Consider the following 24,902-nt stretch of genomic DNA (forward strand, 5'->3'; position numbering starts at 1 on the left):
GAGAGGTTCCATGGGCTGACTATGAAGGCGGATCAGGAGAAGACTCGAGTGCCACAGGAGTTATGGTCTGTAGGCGAGAGAGGCTGTTACACCTGGTAGTTAGATCGTTAGCCCCGGCAACAAGGAGGGCTTACCTACTGGCCTGGATGGAATTCCTGAAGACTGGGGCACAGAAGAGACAGCAGGAATTAATGAGATTAGAGGACGTTGTTCAATTCATACTGGGGCTTATTGAGAGAGGACAGTCCAAGGTGATGATTTCGGGGAAGTTGGCGAGCATCGCCTTTATGGGCAAGCTTTGGTGGGGGTACGCCCCCATCTGTGGGAGAGTTAGGGAGGAGCATCCTGGAGGGCTGGGTGAGGGAGTTAGGCCCTGCAGGCCCTAAGCGGAGGCCTCTGATATTGGATATTTTGATGCACTTGATCAAGTCCCTTACAAAAGTGGGCATTGGGGGCAGAGAGGCGTAGTTGTTTTCGACCATCATGTCCTGGCTATTTTTCGGTGGTTTTTGTGTTTCCGAACTTCTGGGGGGAAGGAGTGGCAGGGGGCTCCAATGGGAGGAGGTGTGTTTACAGGACAACGGGGTGCAAGTCTGGTTATACAAGTCCAAGACAGATCAGAGAGAGACGGGGAGGGCAGTGTTTTTGAAAGCTTACTCGGTGTCCTTAGTTTGTCCACTGCGCGGCACGGAGAAAGTCGGAGGTGGGGTGGCTCGCATGTGCAGATTGTTTATACACGGGGATGGGAGACCTGTGACAACTTTCCAATTGTTAGCAATCTTACGCAAGGCACTGACACTATTAGGTCTGGACACGAGACACTTTGGGACTCACTCCTTTTGGATTGGTGCTGCAACAGAGGCTAACAGACGGGTTGGGGGTCCAATAGAAGGGACATGGGGAGATGGAAGTCGGACTGCTTTCTGGCTTATATCAGGGGGGGGGGGTAGGGGATAAAGGGTTGTAATGGGCAAGATGCCATCTTTATTTCTTTTACAGGTGTGGTTGCCGGTCCATCGGAGGCGGGAATTACGGTCTGTATCGTAACACACTCGTTTGTAAAATGGGCAGAGAGGCATGCAAGGGCCAGCTTTCATGGTATCAAGCTGGGTTTCAATATGGACTCATATTCTATCTTATGGAAAGGAAAAGGGGGAATGAGATGGAAGGAGCTGTTACCATGTTTGAACAAACTGAAAGGGGGTGGGATATGTCCGGACGTGCTAAGTATTCATTTGGGGGAAATGATTTGGTGTCACAGAAAGGTTTGGCCTTAATCAAGGAGAAGAAATGGGACCTTTGTCAGATAGGTAAGTTGTGGGTAGGCTGCCACACCATGTGGTAGGAGTTTATTCCCAGGAGAGTGTGGAGTGGGGCTAGGAAACCGTCAGCCATTGACAAAGCCAGGAGGAAACTGAACACGGAAATGAGGATCTTTTGCAGGGATAACGGTGTGGGCAGGATTCAGCATTCAGACTTAAGATTCGAGGACATAGAGTTTTTTCGAGGCGATGGAGTTCACCTGTCTTTTATGGAGATGGAGCTTTACCTGCTCCAGTTGAAGTCAGCCTTGGCCAAAGTGTTGGAGGTTGAGCAATGGTTTTCTGAAGATGTGACTCCCTTCTGTTCAAGGGCCGGGGGGGGGGGGAGGGGGGGCAGGGCCAGGGGGTTGTCCCTGACCCTGGGTGGCAGGCGGCTGAGAAGTTGACAGGATTTACACAAGTTTATTGTTTGTGAGCGGCAGTTCAGGCTGAAGGGGAACGGGTAGGAAGTTCACACCTGAACGACATAGGAAGTTAAAACGGCAGGTAGGAAGTTCAGTGAGGTTAAAAGCGTAGTTGGGATAGGAAAACGGGAACAGTTGTAGAGGTCCCACTTTCAGTTGAACAGCCCTGTTGCACGAATGTCATTCAAGTTATGTTATGTTATGTTATGTTATGTTATACAGGTTTTTTGTATAGCGTGCGGCTACTCAAAAGAGTGTCCCGACGCTTTGAATTCCACACTAATCTCAAAACACAACAGGAAAAATGAACAAAAACAAAAAAAGAGGAAACCGGATAGGACCTGAAACTAAGAAGTGAAAAGCCAAGTTTTAAGCCCCTTCCTAAAGGCCAACAGGTTAGGGGTGCTGCGCAGGGACACAGGCAATTTGTTCCACAGCTGAGGCGCTAATAATTTAAAGGAGCGGCCACCGATGCGAGCTCTCTTCACGCGGGGCACTGCAGCAAGAAACAAGGCTTCAGACCTAAGCGATCTGGCAGGACGGTAAAAGGACAGCCTTTTCTGAAGATATTTTGCTCCAGATGTGTGCAAGGCTTTGTGTGCCAGGGTGAGAGTTTTAAAAACTATCCGCTTCCGGACAGGAAGCCAGTGCAGAGCCTCCAAAAGGCCCGAGGCTCTGGCACGGCGAGATAGTCCAAAAATAGCACGTGCTGCCGAATTCTGAACAACCTGTAATCGTTGAAGCAGGTATTCTGGCAGGCCGAGATAGAGGACGTTGGAATAGTCTATTCTCGAGCCTATCATCGCCTGCACCGTGATCTTCCTGTGTTCCTCCGATAACAAGGGAAGGAACTTGCGAAGCATCCGGAGTAAGCCAAAGCAGGTGCCTGTGAGACCGATTACCTGCGAGCGTAGTGTGAGGCCATTGTCGATCTTAATCCCAAGGTTTTTAGCTACCTGGGACGAACTTGCTGGTGGAAACATGTTCTCCGGCCACCACACTTTCCAGTCCGGGTCCGAGCTGCACCCAAAAAAGAGGACCTCGGATTTATCCGAGTTGCACTTGAGGCTGTTATGATGGAACCACTGAAACACAGCCTCAAGGCAACCCTGGATCCTACCTCCATCGAAGTCCGCACCCCTCTCACAGGTGAAGAGGAGCTGGGTGTCATCGGCGTAAGAAACGATCTGGGCCCCGAAAGACTCCGCCAGGGCCGCCAGAGGGGTCATGAAGATATTAAATAGAGTTGGGCTCAGGACAGAGCCCTGAGGAACTCCGACACCCAATGGCGACATCTCGGCGGAGCAAGCAGAAGCCCAGACCGATTGTCGACGGCCTGCCAGGAAAGATCGAAACCACTGGAGCACCGTCCCTCGAAGACCAATCTCTGAGAGTCTAGCAAGCAGACCCTCATGAGGGACGGTGTCAAAGGCCGCCGACAGGTCTAACATCACCAGCATCGCTCTCCCACACGAATCCAGCACCTCCTTTATCGCCTCCGAGACTTCCAGGAGGGCTGTTTCGGTGCTAAGATTGGCGCGGAAACCCGACTGTGTAGGGTGCAGTAGGTCGTGGGCCTCCAAGTAATCGGTAAGCACCTTCTGCACGTGCTTTTCAATGACCTTCGCCAAAGCCGGCAGGAGCGAGATAGGTCTATAATTCGCTAACACCTCCACATCCAGACCAGGCTTTTTAAGCAGGGGAATAATCATTGCCTGCTTCCAGGACTGGGGAACCACACCCTGTGCAAGAGAACAGTTCAACAGGGGGTTCACGAGTGGATTAATGACAGCTGCCATTTTAGCCAGAAATTTTGCGGGGCAGGCATCCCGAGGGGAACCTGACTTTAGTCCCACCATCAGGTCAAATGAAGCTGTCAGCGAGAGAGGAGGGAAAGCTGCCAAGGCCACACCGGCATTCGGTCGGGTAACAGCGGCATTCTCCGCCCGACCTGGTACCTCAGGATCCAACACAAGGAAGGAGTCCTGGATCCGCTGGATCTTAGAGGTGAAAAAGTCCGCAATCGCCCTGACCCAAGGCGCAGGAGGGGGGGGTCTGGGCAGGCGCTGCGCGAGAGGCTGTAAACTCCCGCACAATGGCGAAAAGCTCCTTACAGGCCATTGGCCATTGGGGGGAGGGATCTGTTAGGGGTGGGAGGAGTTGATATTAGGAGGTATGATGTATAGTGAGGATATAGTTTTGTAAGGCTATGTTGTAATGTGCCCCTGTCTCAATAAAGCGGCTTTTTTCACAAAACCCGGTGTTCAGAGGTCTGTGCTGCTCCCACTTCCCCAAATGATAATTTTCTTCTGCAGTAGGCGGAGGTAAAGACCACCCGTGAAGAGAACACGAGCGGAAGGCAAGTTCATCAGCAAGTGGCTCCTGCTCGTGCTGCATTTCTTTTGCTAAAAGGGTGCGGCTTCGTGGCAGATTGTGTGCCCTTTTGAAAGTATTCATGTTAATCGCATCGTCCATCATGCACTGCAATTAACATGAATACTTTCACAAATGCAAACAATCTGCCCTGCCACTGCGCCCTATTAACAGATGAAATGCAGCAAGTCTACAGGTACGACCTGTCCTCTCAAGTGATTCTGAAAGCAGGTCGTGCTTCTAGACTTGCTGCATTTCTTTTGTTAATAGGGCTCGGCTGCGGGGTCAGGGCCGACTTCGGGCAGTGCAACTGGTGTCACTGCACTGGGTGCCGACTTGGGATGGGGGCGCCTGGTTTGCAGGTATAGTATTGTTTTACTAAGTTCCTTGTCTCCAGCATTTTTCAGGCAATAATAAATATGTCAAGATAACTCTGGTGATTAATGCTCTGCCTGGACAGAATTTAGTTTTCTCTAGTGGAAGTTTTAAGGTAGCGCAGAGGGTTAATAGATCTGCTGCAAAGAATGTGTAACATGCAGATAACAAAGTGGATAGAATGAAAATAGGTTAGCAGGTCTCTACTTTTGTCAGAGAGGTCATTTTGTGGCTTGCAGTTTATAGGTTAAAATCCAAATATAGAACAGTAAACTATTAACTGTCTTCAAAGAACTTCATGCATACTGCAAGGTATAGATCAGAGGTTATAATTTTTTTCCCCAGCCATTCATTATCCTAATGTTGCAAAAAGGGTTAATTTGGGTAAAAAGCAATTCTTATTAAAGAGAACCCCCAACCATGGTGTTACATTTGAAATTCCGAGGTTGCGCTTCTCCAGACCAAGCACTCTTACTGCCTACCAGTATGGATGATGTCACTCCTACACCTTGCAGTCGTCTATCTTATGTAACATTTCTTATGCACTGATTTACATACCTATGATTGACTGTCTCTGTTTAATGTGTGTGTAATGTAAGGTGCTCTGAAACCCTACACTTGTATGAGAGGCGCTATAATATGAATTAAATGCATCTCAGATAGAGTGGTATTGAAGACTAGAGGGGGAAGATTTAAAGGTTGGTAGTGAGGGAATCCATGGCAGAGGTGGTCATTGGGGGCACCAACAAATATTGTTGCACAGGGCGTCACCAACGCGGTAGCTTTCCTGGCGCACATAGCCTTGGCTGCAGCGCACAGAGATCTTACACTGCTGCACACAGACGATAAAAATTAGAGGTAAGATTGGACACCAACCCCTTTGAGGTGTTTGTATCTAACCAGTCATTTGGGTACGTAATTCCTGAATCATGGATGCAGTCTTCTCTAAAACACAAATAGGAGGGGGGCATCCCCATCCCGCCACCTCCTATTTGCAAATCGGACACAGCCACAGAAGCTCTTTTAAAGTCAGTAAGATATTTCCATCTCATAAAAGGGCATTTGTAAATAGCAAAAATATATTTATTTCTGTGGGTATTTAATGTGGTCAGAACATTACATGTGCACTTTATGAAGTGCATCCCATATATAAACAGGATGAAAACAGAAAACAAAGTAATATTTTCAAGGTATAATGTAGCTTTTTATTGGCCAGATTACAAAATATTTCACAGTATATTTTACTTTTTAGATTTTTTTTCTTAGTGCAAAGTCACATTTAATCCACATTTTATGATTCAGTTTAACGCATTTTGTACCTAATTTATTATAAAGTAAATGTTTGGGGAGGGCTGCTAGAATGTACCGATAGTGAACTACTCTCAGTTGGTGCATGTGATACATTTATGAATAACTGCAGTGCCCAAGTACAAACAGTAAACACAGGGGGGCCAATTCACAGAACTAATCTGAGATAAAATTCTAAACTTACTACTTTTGGTATTCACAGAAGGCATTTAGTAGTAGGAAAGTTAGGACTCCTAACTTTACTACCGCTAAATGCCTTCTGTGAATACCAAAAGTAGTACGTTTAGGATTTTATCTCAGATTAGTTCTGTGAATCGGCCCCAAGGAAATGATGGCAGGAGCGCTAATACTTTTCAAACACTCACCCCCAGTCACAGATCTGGGTTGAATCCATCTTCATTCCTTAGCTGACTTCGCCACGCCAGTTCAGACCAAGCCATATGCAAATCAGTCTTGACTTTGTGCTCGTGGAACAGTCCAGCCCACACTGCCAAGTTAGGTCTTCCCTGGACCGGAAACAAGCATCCTGGGACCGATTTCGGGGTAACCAAGCAAGAGCAGGTGTTAGAATTACAAAACGTTTTTGCTTTTTCTTATGTGTGCTGCATTCTGCAACCTTTGCACGTATCATCCCATAATGCGACCTGGGCTGAGCTCTTTGCTGGTTTTGATAGCTTGGCTTGGTTTGGGCCTGAGCAAGATCCACCATTGAGGATTTGCTTGACCACAAACCTTCCTGCTTGCAAACATGTGTGCGCACCAGAGACAGCAGCACAGCAGGAGCAACATAGCCCAACACCAGCCACCGGTATGCCAAACTTGCATGGGACAGAGAGGCCGAACATTAGATTGGTACAGTGTAAAGCCAAAAGATATTGCAGAGAACACTTTTGGACAGAGTACATCCTACTGAACCATAATATCTCAGGATGGGTAGACATGGAAACCAGGAGGGGTCACCCACCCTCTCTCACCCCACAGGAACAATGTGTATTTACTTATACTAATTAAATCTGTGTCTTGCCGAAAGGATCAGCTCAAACAATGCATCAACTGTGTCTTGTATGTAACAAATAGGAGCATTCCGTGCCCTTGGGAGTGCACTGCAGCTTGCATCACCCATATCGCTTGTCAGCGCTGCCAATGGCAGTACTCACACAACTACTAACCATCAGACTCCTACAAGTATGACCATTCAGACTATTCCAAGTCACCCAATGCTATAAGAATGGCTTGGCAGCAGGTCTCAGTCATTTCCTCCTCGTCAGACCTCCCCGTCACAGTCATTAACCCCTGAGCAATAGCTCCTCCCCCAGAACTTCCAAGCAAAGCTCCCTTAGCCCATCCCTGCCCTCCAGGCTACTCCTACATCCTGTGACTCATAACCCCTGACCCACGTCCGCATATCCTGTACCCCCAAGCACAAGAAGCCAAACAGGGAGGGAGGGATGGGAACCAGGACTGTGACGGGGAGGTCTACAAATTGGAGTAATGAATATTACCAGTAAGTAACCGGTAATTTTTAATGTATAATGAATTATTAAACAATTGTTGTTATGCTCATCTCAAAATTTGACAAACTATGTGGTTTACTGTCATAACTGCGGTGCTGACAATTAACTGCCATGCTGAGCATTGGGAACCACCGCCCACCGGTTCAAATTAAACACTGACTGCATTGCTAAGTGTATTCAACCACTCTACCTTTTATGTATAGTATTGCATTGTGTGTCAGAAGTACTTTTTCTTTAAATGTAAGCGCTGGCTCAACAATGAATTACTATTATTACATGTGTCACTGAGTTCTGAGCCACACTCCTCTCCACGTCCCCGAGTAAAGCATGAACTACTCAAGGCTGCTACCCCCAGGGACACGTACTGAGAGAGTGTACTTGGTACTCACTTTTAGGCTTAATAGTAAGCTAAAGCTCTAGGACTCTTGCTGTAAACATGTTGATTGTTATGGTCTAGAACCATTAACCCCTGTCTGGCCTGTCACTCCTGTAACAGTTCCCATAAATCTGGACATGAAATGAGTTGAGAGGTGTTAGTAATGGAGCATGGAAAGCACCAGATTGAGGCAGTTTGGGGAAAGGGTGTGGCTTAATGGCTAGGGTCGCTGACTTTGAAGCTCTGGAATCAGATTCGAGTCTTGGCGGAGGCTCAAACATTCTGTGATTGTGGGCAAATCGCTTTATCTCCCCGTGCCTACATAGATATATTTTTTGTAATGAATGTGTCCATCTGTAATGCAACTAGTGCTCGTGTAAAGTGCTCCGTTACCTTCGGGTCGTGTTCGCGCTATATGAAACTATTAAAAAAAGAAAAGGATGGCTGAACTGAGGCCAGATGTAGGAAGTGAAATACCGATCGTTAACGCAGAAATTCGCAGAACTTCTACGTTTGCGATCGCAAAAGAGCCCTGTGATGTAGAGGGAAAAACCGAAGTGCAAAATAAGGAATCGCTTAAAATAAAGAGAAGTCAGTTAGCGATTCCTTATCTTGTGAATTTGACCCACCAACTCCTAAATAGTGCTTTGCAAATTGCGAAATCGCAAAAATAAAATCACAACCCAATGTAAGAAAAATCACAAATTACCACAACTCAAAGCAGGTGGTAACCAGGTGCACTGTATATAAACAGCCCCAGAATGCATCAGTTTCAAAACAATGGCAGCCATCTATGTCATTGCAAGGCGGATGCGGATGCAAGCGGCAGCACAGAGAATGAGTAGGCGACAGGAACGCATATACAGAGTGCGCATCACCCTTTTCCAACTCACAGAAGAAGAAATACATGAGAGGTACAGGCTTCAACCCACTACCAACCTGGACCTGATATGTGACCTGCACCCAATCCTGGAGCAACAGACACGCAGGGCGCACGCAATTCCACCACATGTGCAGATCCTTTGTTCCCTGCACCTAGTTGCATCAGGTAGTTACAAGGGGGTGATAGCTGTGGCTAGAGGCGTCCCACAAAGTTGCCTGTCACGCTTCTTCAACACCTATCTGGATGCCATGCTTCAAAGAATGCACCATTATATCTGGTTTCCCACAACACAAATGTAACTGCATAAGACCAAGATGGATTTCTATCAGATGGCCCAGTTCCCACATGTCAGAGGGTGCATCAATGGGACACATATTGCAATCTGCATATATCAGAACAGGAAATCATATAATTCAATCAACGTTCAGGTCATTTGTGATGCGTCTCACATCATAACTGATATAGTAGCGAAATTCCCAGGGAGCACGCATGACTCCTACATCTTCAGGCACAGTGGAATCTATACACGTCTGGCCGGGGGTGAATTTGTGGAAGGATACATGCTATGTAAATGCATGTGACACACCCTGATGTATACCTTGGATGTATCTGTTGTTGCCTGTGATTGATTTTTCCCACTTAGGTGACAGCGCATATGCAGTGCGTGCATTCATACTCACCCCATTCCTCAACCCATCTACCCCAAGTGAGAGGAGATACAATGCTTCCCATAAGTCCACGCGGAATGTGGTGGAGCGGACATTTGGACTCCTGAAGAGCAGGTTCCGCTGCCTCCACAAGAGTGGAGGTGCACGGCAATACCGCCCCGAGATATGCTGCAAAATCATTGCCACCTGTGCCATGCTACACAACCTGGCCACGAAGAAGGGAACCCCAGTTGAAATCAACGCCTCAGACTCAGAGGATGAGGAATGCCCACAGCCACTGCACAGCGCAGCAGGTGTTGTAGGGGCAGCAGATGGGAGACACAGACGTGCTGAGATCACACGCAACTATTTCATAGTGATACAAATAACATAATAATAACAATCGTTTAGCGGTGTTTTATTGTCCTTACATCATGCAATATGAATGCACACCTCCTCACCGTATTGGACTCTGTGTGCCTTGAGTAGCCCAGCGTGGCATTACCACACTGCATGCACACTGTCATCCATTCTCACTGGGTCACATGGGTTACCTCACCCATCAGTGACTGTCAGCAGCAGTATTTTACTCATTTCCTGCGGCCATGCACAACAGTGCTTCACTCAGTGTGCACACTTCCCTCCCTTGAGGACTGTTCTGCTACTGGCCCTTGCCTTGCGCTACGCCATTTGGGCTCAGCAACAGGTGGAGTTATGCTGCTGCGGCTGGTGACCTCCTCACTGTCTCCACCATCCCCAGACCCTGTGGCAGCTATGTTGGCCCTCTGGAGCAGTTCAACCGCAGTGGTGACCTGCACCAACCCCCTAGCTACATCCTGCCTGCAGTGGGCCATTTCCAACTGCATGGCCACTAGGCGTCTGCTTAGCACAGATGTGGCATTGCATAGGCGGTTGACCGCCTCTGTGAATCCCTCCATGCACAGTTTTTCCCTGTGCCTTGCGCCACGTTCACTGTCCAATTTGCTGCACAACTGCCTTACTGCCTCAGTCATGTCCTGCATGCCCTCAGCAACAGTGTTCTTAAGTCCATTGATCCCCTCCTTAATGTCCCTCATGTTCCTGTTCTTGGACACCATCTGACGTTGCATTAATCGCATTGTATTCCCTTGTAGCCGCTGCACCTTCAGCATGGTGCGCTCAAGACCTGCGAAGACACTGGATTCACCACCCTGCTCAGACGGACTGTGTGTCCTTGGTCTGTGTCGGAGACCACTGGTGTGGCTGCGCTGCATGGGTGACTGTGTTTCAGGAGACTGTGCTGGTTCTTCAGGCATGGTCTGTGGAGCTCCCGTGCCCTCCTCCTCTGCCCCCTCCATCTCCTGTAGGCTTCCCACTGGGTACCTCCTAGGTCTGGGGGGTGGTGGTGTGACATCTGTGGGTGTCTGGGACTCTTCCTCCTGAATATGGTGTTGCTCAGGTGCCTCGTGTGTCTCCCTTCCTTTCACCTGTGGGTACAGAATGTCCATTTACTGACTTGCTTTGCAGCATTTGTGTTACATTAAATTACATGAGTTGCTATTCACACTAACAGTCCTCCGCTTGGTAATTGACTGATCTGGAGCCCCTGCAATCGTGTTCACAATTCTCACTGATGTGCTATATGGGTTTTGGGACTACATCTACTATGATGCATTGCTGGTTGTTAGCAAAATATGGACTGGAGTGAAATTCTGACTGGCTCATGGAGATTGGGGGTGTGGGGTTCAGGCCATGCTGTGCATGCATCATACCTTGTCTGTTGTTGTCTCGGGCTGAGCTGTCCATGTCTCCTGTGCCACTGATGGTCTCCGGCTGGAGGGTGGACTCCACCAAATCATCCAGGGGTGTGGTTGCAGGCGCCGTGGATGGTCCGCCACCTGTCTTCTTTGCTTGTTTTGGCCTGTCACCCTCTCCTTCGCCCTGGAGTGCAAGTCATTCCAGCGCTTCTTCGGGTCGTCGATGGAGCGCTGGGTGACACCAATGGCATTGATCTTGCCTTGTATTTCCAGACAGATCTTCCTCTTCTGGGACTCAGGGACATGCAGGGATTTCTTTCCAAATAACTGGTCATGTGTCTTGACCACCTCTTCAATTAGGACCTCCAATTCCTTTTTGCTAAACTTCTGCTTTCTTTTCCTTTCAGCAGGCTCCTTTCCCTTTTCCTGTGTGTCAATCCTGTAATTTGGTGTCTGTCTGAACACTCCTGTGCAGCTCCTGGGTGTTTGCTCCTGCTCTCTGCCTCTCCCACAGCCTCAGGCACTGAGAAACAGCATGGGTGTGACCACTTCCTGTGTGTGATATCATCAGGGTGCACTTGAATGGCGGATTCGCAAAATTGCGATTTTTAAAATTTGCGATTTTGCAGATTCCGAATCGGTAATACCGATTTGGTATGGGGTATTGCAGGTTTTAAAGGAATCGCAAAGTTTTAGCGATTTTGTTATCTACATCGCGGGTTTGCGAATTCTTATTAGCGATTTGGTAAAAATCGCTAATAAGAACTCACAAATATCTTTTTACCTACATCTGCCCCTTAATGTGGGATTTCATTGCGACCCCACATTGTAGCCTACTGCTGATGTACATCTGGTTACTTAATGTATCTGAAAACCAGCATACTGACGCTTACAAATGAACAACACAGTTTGCTGTATGGGAAGAGCACCGCCATTGCACGCTGGTGTGAGAGAATGCGGAATGGGAATGTCATTAATTAAACTTGTCCAAGCGGACCCTGCTGATACCTTAGACCCAAGCTGTCCACTCAGATGCTCGTCTTACTAGTGGTCCCGGTGCCCTGGAAAGAGTCGGATGGAGGCCGACCTTGTTCTCTAACTTTGCCTTTCCCTCAGTCTTTAGTTCGCCCTTGACATGCTTCTTTGCTAACGCCTGCCCTTATTTTCATTGGAACAACTACATTTCTTCATTTTTTTTCTTTTACAACTTTTTTTGATTTTTTGTTGTAAAAGAACAGGCCTGTCTTTTGAAATTTGTGGGGCTGGCATTTTCTGTATTAGATCTTTTTGCGAGCTTGAAATTGCCCGTGTGGATTCCCGCCTCTTCGAGCACCCTTGGGGCAGGTAACAGCGCTAATACTGGTAAGCTAAAAAGGTTGTTCCAACCAGACTGCTGATTCCTATATGTAAACATCTGGATTTGAGCATTGTGGGAGCATCTTAAACTTCCAGCAGCTCCCTCAGCCCTGCCTCTATATTTTATGCATGCATTCAGATAAGACTGCAAAGTTTCAGATTAGACTCCTGGTTTTAAAATGCGTAGTGCAAGTGTACTCACTCCAGTGGGTTTAGAGGCTAGTGCACGTTTTAAATAAATAAATAAATAAATAAATAAATAAATAAGCAGGTTTGCAAGTGCCAGCTCTACAATCTCTGGCGGCACAGCACCCAGGACAATGTGCTCCATTTCTGACCCCATTTACTCAACCCACAGCCCGCTCTTCATCATAAACTGGCACAAAAGCTAAGGAAGGGAAGCTGGGCCTGACTCTGGGGGCACGGTGTGTCCGGGCAGCCGTGCCTGGGAAACACACTCAACTAAGTATCCAACTCCTTCTGCTTCCCACGGCCGCGGTGTCCAAGAGCCGCTTTGTTAGAAGCTGCATGTTTGTTCTTTCTAGATATTTATTTGCTGCCAGATTTCAATAAGGAAAAGCTGATGCATAAAATAGCCTCGGGCCTAGCAGTAAAAGTCACATTACCATTTACAGTGTAACAGGAGATGGGAACAATCCTGCCTTCTCACTGCAATTCTTGCCTGTAGCAGCCCTTCCTTTTACAGTAGAGTCCCACACAACCTCCCCTGGTGCAGCCCCTTCCAGGTCGGCTCCACAAGCCCCCAATGATTCCAGTGCTTACAGATTTACCAACGCATAAGTGCTCATTTGAGCCGGAGCTTTCCGGTGTTCCGCCTCAGCACCTTATTGTCAGCACGGGGCTATCACAGTCTGCCACATGGTGGCGCTATCATGCTAATTTCGGTATGAACTCAACAACAGCGATTTATTTGTTCAATTTACATTAATAAGGCCCAATACCTGCCTCCCAAGACATTCTTCTGACTTGTCACACTTGTAGGAGTGTGAAGGTTAGTAGCTGCGTATGCACTGTCATTGGCAGTGGCGTAGGAAGGGGGTGCGGGCCGCCATGGGTGTCATCACTGAGGGGTGTGTCAAAATGCCAAGAATATGTGTTTTAAACTGACCTTGCTACGCCACTGTTCATTGGCAGTGCTGGCATGGGTTATGTGAGGTGCAAGCTGCAACGGCCTCTCGACGAGAGCCCCGGCACCTATCCTTTTACAAATGAGCACTGCGGCGGCATCTCACTTCTGATCTGCAGTACCCAAATGCTGTTCTAGTACTGGGACCCGCAGAGAGCCCCGCCACCGCATCTCAGTCTGGATCAGCTGTTCACAATGATGCTCTGTCACTTGGTACCAATCATAACTCCGCCCACGTAGTCTCAACCTGATATGAAGGGAAAAGGCATATGCATGGTAAAGGTAACCAGCGTGCTGACCTCATGCAGCTGCGACCTGGAAGAACTGGTGAAAGGAGAGACGTCAGACTGCTGCTTATGCTTTAAAAAAAAAAAAAAGCCCGCTCGCAGTACGACCTCATCCCTCCTTTTCTTGCCATAGGTATGGGGGAATGCCCACGAGATAGTTTAGGGCTCAGGGCCGGGTTTGGGATCAGGAGTAAGTCTTAGGGCTCAGGGCTGGGTTTTATGGCGGATGCCGCACCGGGTCGGGCTTTAGGGCTCAGTGCTGGGAGTGGGTTTTTTAAGGGTTGGGGCCGGGGAGGGTTGCGCCAGGGGCCAGTTTTAGGGCTCCATGTCGGGATTGGGATCAGGAGTAGGTTTTAAGGCTCAGGACTAGGGAGGGGGTGGGTTTTAGGACTGATGCCGCACCGGGTCCGGCTTTAGGGCTCGGGCTGGGAGTGTATTTATTTGAAGGGCCAGGGAGGGTTGCGCTAGGGGCCAGTTTTAGGGCTCAGAGCCGGGATTGGGATCAGGAGTATATCTTTACCAGGCATATGCCTTTACGATGTATGCCTTTATAATGAAATTCATTGTAAAGGCATGCATGAGAAAGGAATAATCGTTGTAACCTCTTGCGTCGTAAAGGTAGCACGTGGTAATGACACCTGCATTGTAATCACGGTGTTGTAAAGAAATGCGTGGTAACAACATGGGTGGTTCCATCATACAACTGATATGAAGGGCCCCTTGTGGGACCCACAAATTAAACTGAATTGAATTTAATTTTTCATAACAATTAAGCTTTTCTGGGCCTTTCGTGCACAGATACACTTCAAAAGGTTTTTATCAAAGAAACAATATATTATGGAATGAAGAGGTCATACACGAAACAGAGTAAAAAATTAAGTGCATCTATGCAAAATGTTTGATGGACAAATGGGCAGAACAAAGTGCATGAAGACTTGAGCAGCAATGGTACTTTGTTGCAGGATTTGTACAGTGCGTTCCACCCCTATGTTGGGCGCTGACCGTGCTTACCCACATGGATAGCAAGTGACACCACATAGCGTGCGTTATTGGGTGAGTGTTGATTTTGTTTTGGGCCTATATGGGAAGTTTTTCTTGCCATGTGTGATACCCACCGAGGTGTGGTTATCGCATAACAGGACACAGGACCTGGTGGTGTGATGAGTGAGGGTTTATGAGAAACGGACACAGAAAGTATAATTAAAATAAAGACTAACCATCTTAGCCACAGGGGCTGCTGGATGCTGTGTGCACAGACACCAGAAAGGAGAGTAATCAGAGAAGGCCTAGTAATCGATATGAGGACATGGGTGAAGCAGAGATGAGTAAAATAATACCAAAAGGGAAAGCACGAGAATTGGAGACATAGGCACTAACATTGCACCATTGTATTTGGATTTATTTTGTATTTAAAGGCAGGACTACTACTTAGTGCTGGATAAATACACTGCAAGAAGGAGAAAGGAAGTGGAAGACCAATCAAGGCTGCTAACTTGAACAGAAACTACACACAGTTTAAAATGCCCAGATTCCTCCTACTCCTGCTAGGCTGAAGAAAGATAACTTTTTCAGCAGGGGCTCATACCACAAGTCCCTGTCCAGCCCTTAGAGGCTTTCAAAGGCAGAGGAGCACCAGTTGAGTGAACCTTAGGTGGGTCGTGGCTCCCACCCCGGCCACTCTGGCTTCCAGCACATGCGAGGGTGAAAGCCAAAGTGCTTGGTAGGTTGCTGCTCAGACTGCGAGTGTGAATCCGCTTCCCTCGGGTTACCTTGTGGTTCTCACACCTACATGAGAGCCTAACACTTTTCTTGCATCCCAGAAACCTTTGTTCTTTTTTGTGTACATAAGGAGACACCCTCCTGACCTTCTAGAAAGTCCTCCCTGAACAACTTCCAGGATTCCTCCAGTTGCCCATACGTTTCTTTCTCCGTATGCCAGGCAGAGTAACAAAAAGTGTCTAATGTCCTCCACTCCATTACGATGTTGCACCCAGGACTGGCCATTCGTTCGTTGGGCCACCGTAGCCTCCAACACTAAGCATCAGCTCTCACTAGTGCAAAAAAATCTCTTTCTTGAGTGGATTTCAGCATGCTTAGGTATGCTTGAGTATGACAGGTCATGACAAAGATTTCGCAACATGCAACCTTAACCACCTGGCAGAGTTTTAGCAAGTGTTTGGGGAATTTCTTCAGGATGGTTCAGTTAGATCTTAAACTTGGTTTCAGGGCATCATCAATTGGGGTGCAAGTCTCGGTTTGTTTTCTGACTCCCTACTAACATTGAAGAGGCCAAGTTGTTTTCTATCGGGACAAGCTTTCTCTATGCCGTGTCACTAGAAGTTTGGTCACTGAGGATTTCTCTTAACTCTGCATCTCAATGCGGCACTTCCTTGTCAGTCTGATATTGACTGGTAGTCTGTCTCACATTCTAATGTTATCTTGGGAATCCAGCTGGAAGGAACACTTTTGACACGTGTTTTCGAACACTGAGGGTACTTTAGCTACACTACATGCCACCATACTGATCAGGCGTGCAACGCCCTTGGACTAAAAGGGCTTCAGCCCTCCCAGTCTTTCGTCTCAGCCTGGGCTGCTGCAGCTCAAGCTGCTGTGGGCTTGGCTGGGCAGTGTCTGGAGTCTTAACTACGGCAAGCCAGGATTATTCACAGGTCTTTAAAGACCATTTGCATATTTACATACATTTGTAAACTGGTTACCGGGGTTTAGTTCTTTTTCTGGTTTCAGTACCTACTGGGCCCCCAGTCTGCCTATTGTGTTGTTTAAAGAGCCCGCAAAGACATCGTCTTGGCACTAAATAGGGTTAGAAATAATACAGTATGTATTCATTTGTAATGTGACTTTTCTGTCTTTGTTCCCTTTAATTATCAGTCATAGATCATTCAGGCAGCCCACCCGGGCTGGCCCTGACTGCGGGAGGTAGCTTGGGGCTGCGACCCTGGGCCCCGCTGGCGAGCGCTGAGCGGGCGGCAGATCGGCCGTCTCGGGGAGAGAGGCGAGGATTGCCCCGGCGAACGCCCTGTGGGCTGTGGCCTACCGGTGTGGCGGATCGAGGAAGAGGAGGCTGCCCCCAAGAGAGCGAGGATTGGCGGACCCCGTCTGTGGCCCCGGGGACGGATTGCCGGCCTGGACGGCCCGCGCCGAAATGGCGGGCCCGCGCTCCAAGCAGCGGAGGCGCCGATGGAGCTGGCGAGAGGGGCTGGCGACTGAGTGGCAGAAGAGGCGGCCGGGGCCTACGAATGCGCGCCGGGTGTTGAGAGACCGGGGGCCTCCAGCGCCGAGCTCCCTTGCGCTGGGGGGAATCCTGAGGCCCCGAGGAGAGCGCTCCCAGCTGGCAGCTTGAGGAGAGACGCGCCCTGGAAGGCACTGACACTGCTGCGGCCCCTGAACCGGCGCGAAAGCGGCTGAGGATGGCGGCGAGGGGGGGGCACCGGATTGCGCCTCCTGTGAGTGGCGGGGCCCCCAGCGACTGCGGAGGAGGTCAGCCGAACGGCGCCGAGCGCCCTAGTGGTGGAGTACTGCACCCCGCGGCCGTGTGGAGCCAGCGGGCTGCGACGGGGACAGCGGCCACACGGAGCGTAGGAGGAGACGCTTACCGGAGAGCAGGCCCTGAAGGGAGAGAGGGGCTGGGCTGCGCTGGCCCACGCGCTTGAGTGGTACCCTGCATGAGGACGCTGGCGGACGGTGCGGCGGCGGTGCCCCTGGAACAAGAACGAGCCTGGAAGAGGGCGGTGAGCGCCCGCGGGCCCCCCGGAACGCCTAGAGGGAGTCCTACCTGGAGAAGGCACCGCACTGAGAGAGAACCGCGATTGGCGGAAGACCCTGCGTCATGGGTAAGCCCAAGATTAAAGGCGGAGACGCGGTACCTGAATCGGAGGCGAGAGATGGGGCCACCCAGAGCCCTGCGGACCTACAGCAGATGCGCGATTGCATTCTAGAGGCCATAGCGGCCACAAAAGATGCATTGCAACAGGACATAGCTCAAGTGGCGTCCGGCTTGGGGATCCTGCGAGCTGACCACGGCAAGCTGAGGGACAGGGTCACGGCCATGGAAGACACACTACAGGAGCTGGTGCCGGCGCACAAATCTATGGAGGGGAGGCTGGTACAGGCGATAGACCGCATACAAGTCCTGGAGCGGCGGGCGGAGGAAGCGGAAAACCGCAGCAGGCGTAACAACGTTCGCCTGGTGGGCTTGCCAGAGAAAACGGAAGGGGATGACATGGTGCAATACCTGGACGCCTGGCTGCGAACAGAGGTGGCTCCGGACGGACTCTCGCCCTTCTTCACGCTGGAGCGGGCGCACCGTGTGCCGGCAAGACCCCCCAGACCAGGCCAACCACCGCGCCCAGTGGTGATGAAGCTGCTGCATTATAAAGACAGGGACTGGCTGCTGCAGCGGGCACGGGATGTGGGAACATTCCGAGTGGCTAACAGCAACGTTACACTATTCCCGGATTACACCTTTGAGACTCAGAAACTGTGCGCCTCCTTTTTGCCGCTCAAGCGAGAGCTGCGAGCTGAGGGAATCCAGTACTCGCTCCTTTTCCCGGCCAAATTGCGAGTGGTGGTCGACAATAAGACAGTGTTTTTCCCCACAGCGGAGGACGCCTGGGCGTGGTGGGAAGAGTACAAGGCGAGGACGGACGGTGCGAAATCCCGAGCGGCGGAGGAGCAACGGTTACAACCCGTGCGGAAATCGCGGAGGCTCCGGCAGAGGAAGCGGAGAGATGGACGGCCCACGGTCTCGCAAACTGAGGAAGAGAGGAAGGCGGCCCTGCAGGCGGTGGTGGACTTGTCGGGAACGGCAGCGACCCAGTCGACCCGCGGGTCGGGCTCGGAAAGCCGTGTTACAAGCTCGGACACTGACCAATCGGAACTTACTGGGGCCAGGGGCCCGGTGGTGACTCCGCAGACCTCGGGAGAAATAGTGGAAGGCTGAAGGAGAGGCCCTCCCGCACGGCTGGAGTGAAGGGGTCGGAGGGCCCAGCTGCTCCTGAGAAGGAATCAGGCTGCCGAAATGTCTGGATTTTCATGAGTGACACTGGGGGGATTGGGGGCGGGGGGACGGGATTGTGGTTGCCGCCCTTGGTGCCGGGTCGCACCCTAGAGGCCCTTAAGGCCGCCGCAGTGTCGACTGCGGCTTCGGTGGGTGGTCGAGCGAGGTTGCTCTTCCTTACAGTTTGGATGGGAGCTGCTTTTTCGAAGTTAGGTCCTGTTCTGGGGGGGTGGGGCCGAGAGTAGTTGGGGGGACTCGAGGCGGGGGAGTTGGTGGGGGGTACGGGGTTCTTTCAGGGGAGGGAGGGATAGTGCTACAGACTGCGGCTGGACTTGGAGGTGCATGGCACCCTGGCTTTGGACATGGGACTATGGTTAATACTGGGATGGTGAAATGTGTGACATGGAATGTACGGGGGCTGCACACAATGGCACGGAGGCATAAGATTCACGCTTACTTGCTGCGTAGGGGTGTTCAGATTGCGTTATTGCAGGAGATGCACTTAACAAAGCAAGAGGGCGTGGCGCTGCAGCGTAGGTGGCGAGGACAGTTATTTAACACCACGTACTCCGCTTTTGCGAGGGGCACTCTGATTTGGATCCGAGCGGGGACCCCCTTCCAGGTAACTAGGCACACGATAGACCCTGAGGGCAGATATGTGGCGGTTGAGGGTAAACTTAGGGGCCGAGACATAGTGCTATGTAGCGTATATGTACCTAATACGGATCAGGGGCCGTACTTTGCGAGACTTTCTGGAGTGCTGGCCAGCTACCTAACGGGTCCTATCCTACTGGGGGGAGAATTTAATTCAATAGCGGGCCCCGTGCTGGATAGATCCCACCCGCCTCTAGAGACATCCCCGGTACACCGGCTAGCGAAGCGCAGGCTTGAATGGCAGGGGAGGTGGGGCCTGGAGGATGCCTGGAGGGCGCAGCACCCAACACTGAGGGACTACTCCTATTATTCGTCACTGCATGACCTCCATGTTAGGCTGGACACCTTTTTGGGATCCCCGACTGTACTACAATCAGTCGCGCACGCCGAGTATTTAAACCGAACACTCTCCGATCATAACCCCTTGCTACTGACGTTGGACTGGATGACCGAGATTTCGAGGGTCCCAACATGGCAGCTAAGGCCTGAAACACTAGACGACCCGCCTTACCGGGCGGCACTTGGTGACAGGATTACCCACTAATTTAATGAGAACACTGGGTCCACGGCGCTTAGAGCAATGGAGTGGGACGCTTTCAAAGTTGCTGTTAGAGGGCATTGCATAGGGAAATATGCCGGGGTAAGGCGAACTCTGTTGGAAGACTTGGACAAGGCGGAGGGGACGTTGAGGGCAGCGGAGATGGCGCGGCCTGGCCACCCCGAGCTCCAAGAGGCGGTGAGTGAGGCGAGGGAGGCGGTGGCGGTCGAAGTGGAGAGGCTCCGCAGCTTCGACTATAAGAACTACGTGGTGAGGGCGCACGCGGAGGGGGACAGGGCGGGAACGCTGCTGGCTTGGTTGGCCAACCCCAACAAACGTAGTCAACCGATCGTGGCCTTAGACAGGGAGGGAGGCGGAGTGGTCACGGCCCAGATGGATATATTGGAGAGGTTCGGCTCGTACTACGAGACACTCTACAAAAGCGCGCCGGAGGGACGGGAGGAGGACATCGACGACTTTCTAGAAGGATTACAACTGCCGCGGCTTGACCGGGAAGACGCAGAGGCCCTAGGCGGAGATATTGACCTCGCGGAAATCAGAGGGGCAGTGAACCGGATGGCCCGAAATAAAACCCCGGGCCGCGACGGCCTGCCAATAGAATTTTATGATAGATACTTGGACAAGTTGGCCCCGCGGCTTCAGGAGGTTTATAAGGAGGCCAAGACGAGGGGTAGGCTGCCCCAATCTATGTGTGAGGCCCTGATGATCCCACTACTGAAGCCGGGGAGGGAAGGACAGGACCCCGCTTCTTATAGGCCATTGTCGATGTTGACGACGGACTATAAAATACTGAGCACCATACTGGCGGCTAGGTTGTTGAGGCACATGCCGAGACTGATACACAGGGACCAGTCGGGGTTCATCCCCGCGCGGAGCACCACGGCTAACATCAGACGATTTGTTCGCCTGATGGGGGATCCGCAGGTGAACGCTCGAACACCACTCGTCTTATCCGTAGATATAGAGAAGGCTTTCGATAGCCTAGAGTGGGGATATCTGTACAAAGCCATGCGGCGTTTCAGCCTTGGAGAGGGGTACATCGGTTGGACGAAGGTCCTATACGCCTCGGCGGTGGCAAGGGTGCGGGTGGGACCCCTGGTATCGCGCCAGTACTGCGTGGGCCGGGGCACCAGGCAGGGATGCTCGCTCTCCCCACTCTTGTTTGCACTAGCAGTGGAGCCCCTCGCGGCGGAGGCCAGAACAGGCCGCTACTACAGGGGGTTGGATTATAGAGGGGCCCCGCAACTCATCTCCTTATATGCAGATGATCTGCTCCTGTTCCTGGAGAATGCGGCGGAGGCACTGGACGGAGCGGAGCGGCTCCTTGCGCGATTTGGCAGGCTTTCTCGGCTGCGGGTGAACTGGTCCAAGACCTGCTTGTACCCGTTGCGACGCGGCGAGCCGCGTCCAGCGGTCCGGCCACTGCTCAATTGGGAGCCTGACTGCCTTCAATACCTCGGAGTACACATATACCACACTGCCGCGGATATGCTGGATGGCAACGTGGGGCGGTGTATCCGGGCACTGAAGGGCAACATGTCCTTCTGGTCCACCCTCCCGCTCTCGGTAACGGGGCGTGTCTCGCTGCTGAAAATGATTGCATTACCGCGGCTTCTGTATTATTTTCACACGCTCCCAGTGTGGATACCGGGCTCTGTTTTCCGACAGTTGCGATCGTTAGTAGTCTCTTTCTTGTGGGGCACGGGACTGCGCAGAGTTGCGATGGCGACCCTGACCCGGCCAAAAGACGAAGGAGGCCTGGCGGTGCCTGATTTTGAACTTTATTACCTGGCAGCGCAATTGCAGATTTTTACGCAGGAAGTAGCGCGAGTATACCGGGGGCCGGAGCAGGACAGGGAGGAGGGTACCCCTCGACATGTACTGGCGTATATTACGCTGCAGCAGAGGCTGGTTATCAGAGACTTATCTCTGGAGGAGCAGACGTTCCGGCAATGCTGGAATCGATGCGCCGGAGATCCCACTGGGAATTGTAACGGCGCTCCCGCATGGCGGAGACTGGTCGGGATTGCAGATGTGGGAGGAGGCGGGCCTCCAAATGTTGGGTGACTTATACGAAGAGGGAGCGCTGGTCCCTTACCAAACGCTGCAAGAGCGCTTCGACCTTCCGAGGGGAGACTACCTGATGCATGCGGCGGTGACAAGTGTGATGCAGGTGCATTGGGGAGCGGGGCTCATGGAACCCACTACATCCGCAGCCTGCCAGTACACCATGATGTCTGCTGGCACTTATAAGGCGGTGACTTGTCTGTACTTCAGAATGTTGCGTGAGACTCTGCGGCCGCTGGCGGCACTAAAGGCGAAATGGGAGCTGGAAGTGCAGACTGAGATCCCTGACGCTACGTGGGCGGGGCTAGTGCGGCGAGCTCGGAAAAGTACCAGAAACGCGCGCTTTCAGCTGATACATTTTTATATCCTCCACAGGGCCTACCTTACACCGAGTAACCTTGGGAAGTATTTCGGGGTGGCAGATGCGGCGTGCCCTAGGTGTGGAACGGTGGGAGCGTAGCTGGGGCATATGCTGTGGGACTGCCCTCACCTGCGAGACTACTGGAGGGCGGTAGGCGAAACGCTGACCGAGGTGACGGACAGGGACTTACAATACACCAAGGCGGTTTGTGTCCTACACTGGTTTCCTCACACACCCAAAAACAAGAATACAAGTAGATTTATCGACATGGGCCTCCTATTAGCTAAAAGGGAGGTGACGAGACTCTGGAAGTCAAAAGCGGGCCCCACACACGGGAGACGGGCCAAGGAGCTACAGAAATGGGCGGCGAGTGAAAGCACGCTTCGATACCAACTAGCGACTCGCAAGGCTGATGACAGGGCGCTAGAGGCGGCCACGGCATGGGAGGGATTGGTGCAGGCCCTGCGCAATAGTGTGATGGAGGAGGACGGGACGCCGTCCGAGCCCGAGGGGGTTCCCCGGAGCATTCCACCCACACAAACACAGTGAATAGTTATGTACTTCTGAATTGTACCCCAGACTAAATGCGAGGACCGGGAACAGTCGCAGTCGCGGGCATGGGCACGGGCGGCGGGGAGGGAGGGAGGGGGACGGGGAATGGGATGGGGGAGGGACAGTGTGGGGGCGGGGGACAGGGAGGAGGAAAACTCTAAAGCGGAACGTAGCCACCCTACCGTGTTAGCGGCAAAAGTAAAGTTCAAAATATAGTTCAGTATAATGATACCCTGAACATCGCTGCCCTGCCTCCAGGATGTGGGCTCATGAGCTGTGTACGGCTGTCTAAATGGCCACGGGACATATGGCATTGTTGAAAGCGACGCAGGCAAAGTAAGAATGTATGCTGCTGCTATTATTGTTCTGCAATAAAAACGGTTTTACAAAAAAAAAAAATAGATCATTCAGGCAGCCCTAGAACACAATTAAAAGTGCTTTCTATTTATATTTGCTGTTCCAAGTATGTACAGATAAGTGTTGAAAATACAGATTAGGTGACTGCTTATTTTTGTACCGTCTGGGACATCAAAATAATAAGATGACAACCCTAATCATAAGAGTGGAAGTTTGTTGCAGGATCAGCACATTATTTATTTCCTCCACCTTCAATCCCGGATTAATGCCATGATAGCAATAGTTATTTCTGAAACCCTACGCCCCCGTCAATAACATGCTGATTTACTTCAAGTGTCTGGGAATGCACCCTGCATTTAGACAACTCACTCCTCATCCTCGCCCTTCACTTTCACGTTCACCCTGCACTGACAGCGATCACAATGCACTCACACTGATCACCATGCACTCACACCATTCACCCTGCACTCACAGTGATCACTCTGCACTCAGAATGCACTTGCGCTGTTCACCCTGTACCTCACCTTGCAGTCACACGGGCACATTTCTCACCCTGCACTCATGCGACACTTCACTCACCTGGCCCCCTCACTGCTCAATCTGCAATCTCACCCAAACAAGCCCATCAATGAACATGCATTTATTCCTCCCACTCTGCACTTACATCTGCACCCAAATTCATATGGTCACCTCACTCACCCTGCAGTCACTCCTCTTACTATACTCTCACACTGTAGCATCACTCACCATGCACTCATATGAGCACTCCTGCCAACCACACAGCACAGAGGGTTAATGTGCCTGCTATAAAGAATGTGTACCATGCAGATCACAGAACTGAGTGTGAGTAAACTATTAGTAGCGCTATAAAACATGGATTGTTTGTCAGAAAGGTGCTATAGAGAGATAAGGTGCATTGTTGGTGACTGGTAGTGAGGGAATTCATGGAGGAGGAGGAAATGGGGGAGTGGGCGCAAAAAAGACTATTGCACCATGTGCGACCAGTGCTAGGGCCAGCCCTGGCTGGGAGTATTATCCCCCTCCCGAAGTTCGGGTCTAGTTGTGCCCCTGATACCGGTTCACTTGTACTCTGGCACAAGGCACCGTAACACTTCACTTACGTTTTTGCCGCGGTCCTCGCTGAGTTCTTCGGGCGCGAGCTCTCCAATGAGAAGCGGCTTCAGGAATTTCTTCACAAAGTTGATGTCCGGATGGAAAGCTCGGAATGCGTCCTGTGGGGAAATCACAAAGGGTCATTGGTTACAGGTACCAAGAATTGCCTTGCCAGCCTACAGGAAAATGATACCAAGACATTCCCACAGTGTGGGCGAGCACTCCCTGTGAGCACTGTGAGGCTTCTGTAAACCAGTCCAGTGGTTCCATCTATTGCTAGTCATTACCACCTTCAAGTGGTATCAGAGACCCCTTCAGCAGTGATCACTGTGTATTCGCTCTGGGGGTCCGGGACAAGAATATGGAGTTTTAAATATTATCAACAGGCAAAGTTATCATGACCAGAATATCTGGTCCTAATAGTTATAGCCACACACATAAATATATATGTCCTCATAGTCAGTGTACGTTCATGTGGAAGTAGAAATAGTAAA

General features: G+C 50.9%; 1 protein-coding gene across 1 annotated transcript in view; it reads right to left on the bottom strand.

The window, feature by feature from the left end:
- Positions 1-24,902, bottom strand: part of FADS1 (fatty acid desaturase 1) — a 401,042-nt gene that overhangs the window by 341,165 nt on the left and 34,975 nt on the right. The window contains exon 2 of the mRNA XM_085648547.1: positions 24,417-24,527. The gene's annotated coding sequence lies outside the window, so the exon portion shown is untranslated. The remainder of the gene's footprint in view (positions 1-24,416; positions 24,528-24,902) is intronic.

This window comes from Triturus cristatus, chromosome 3_2 (assembly GCF_964204655.1).
Source record: "Triturus cristatus chromosome 3_2, aTriCri1.1, whole genome shotgun sequence".
In the NCBI taxonomy this organism is placed as follows: Eukaryota; Metazoa; Chordata; class Amphibia; order Caudata; family Salamandridae; genus Triturus; species Triturus cristatus.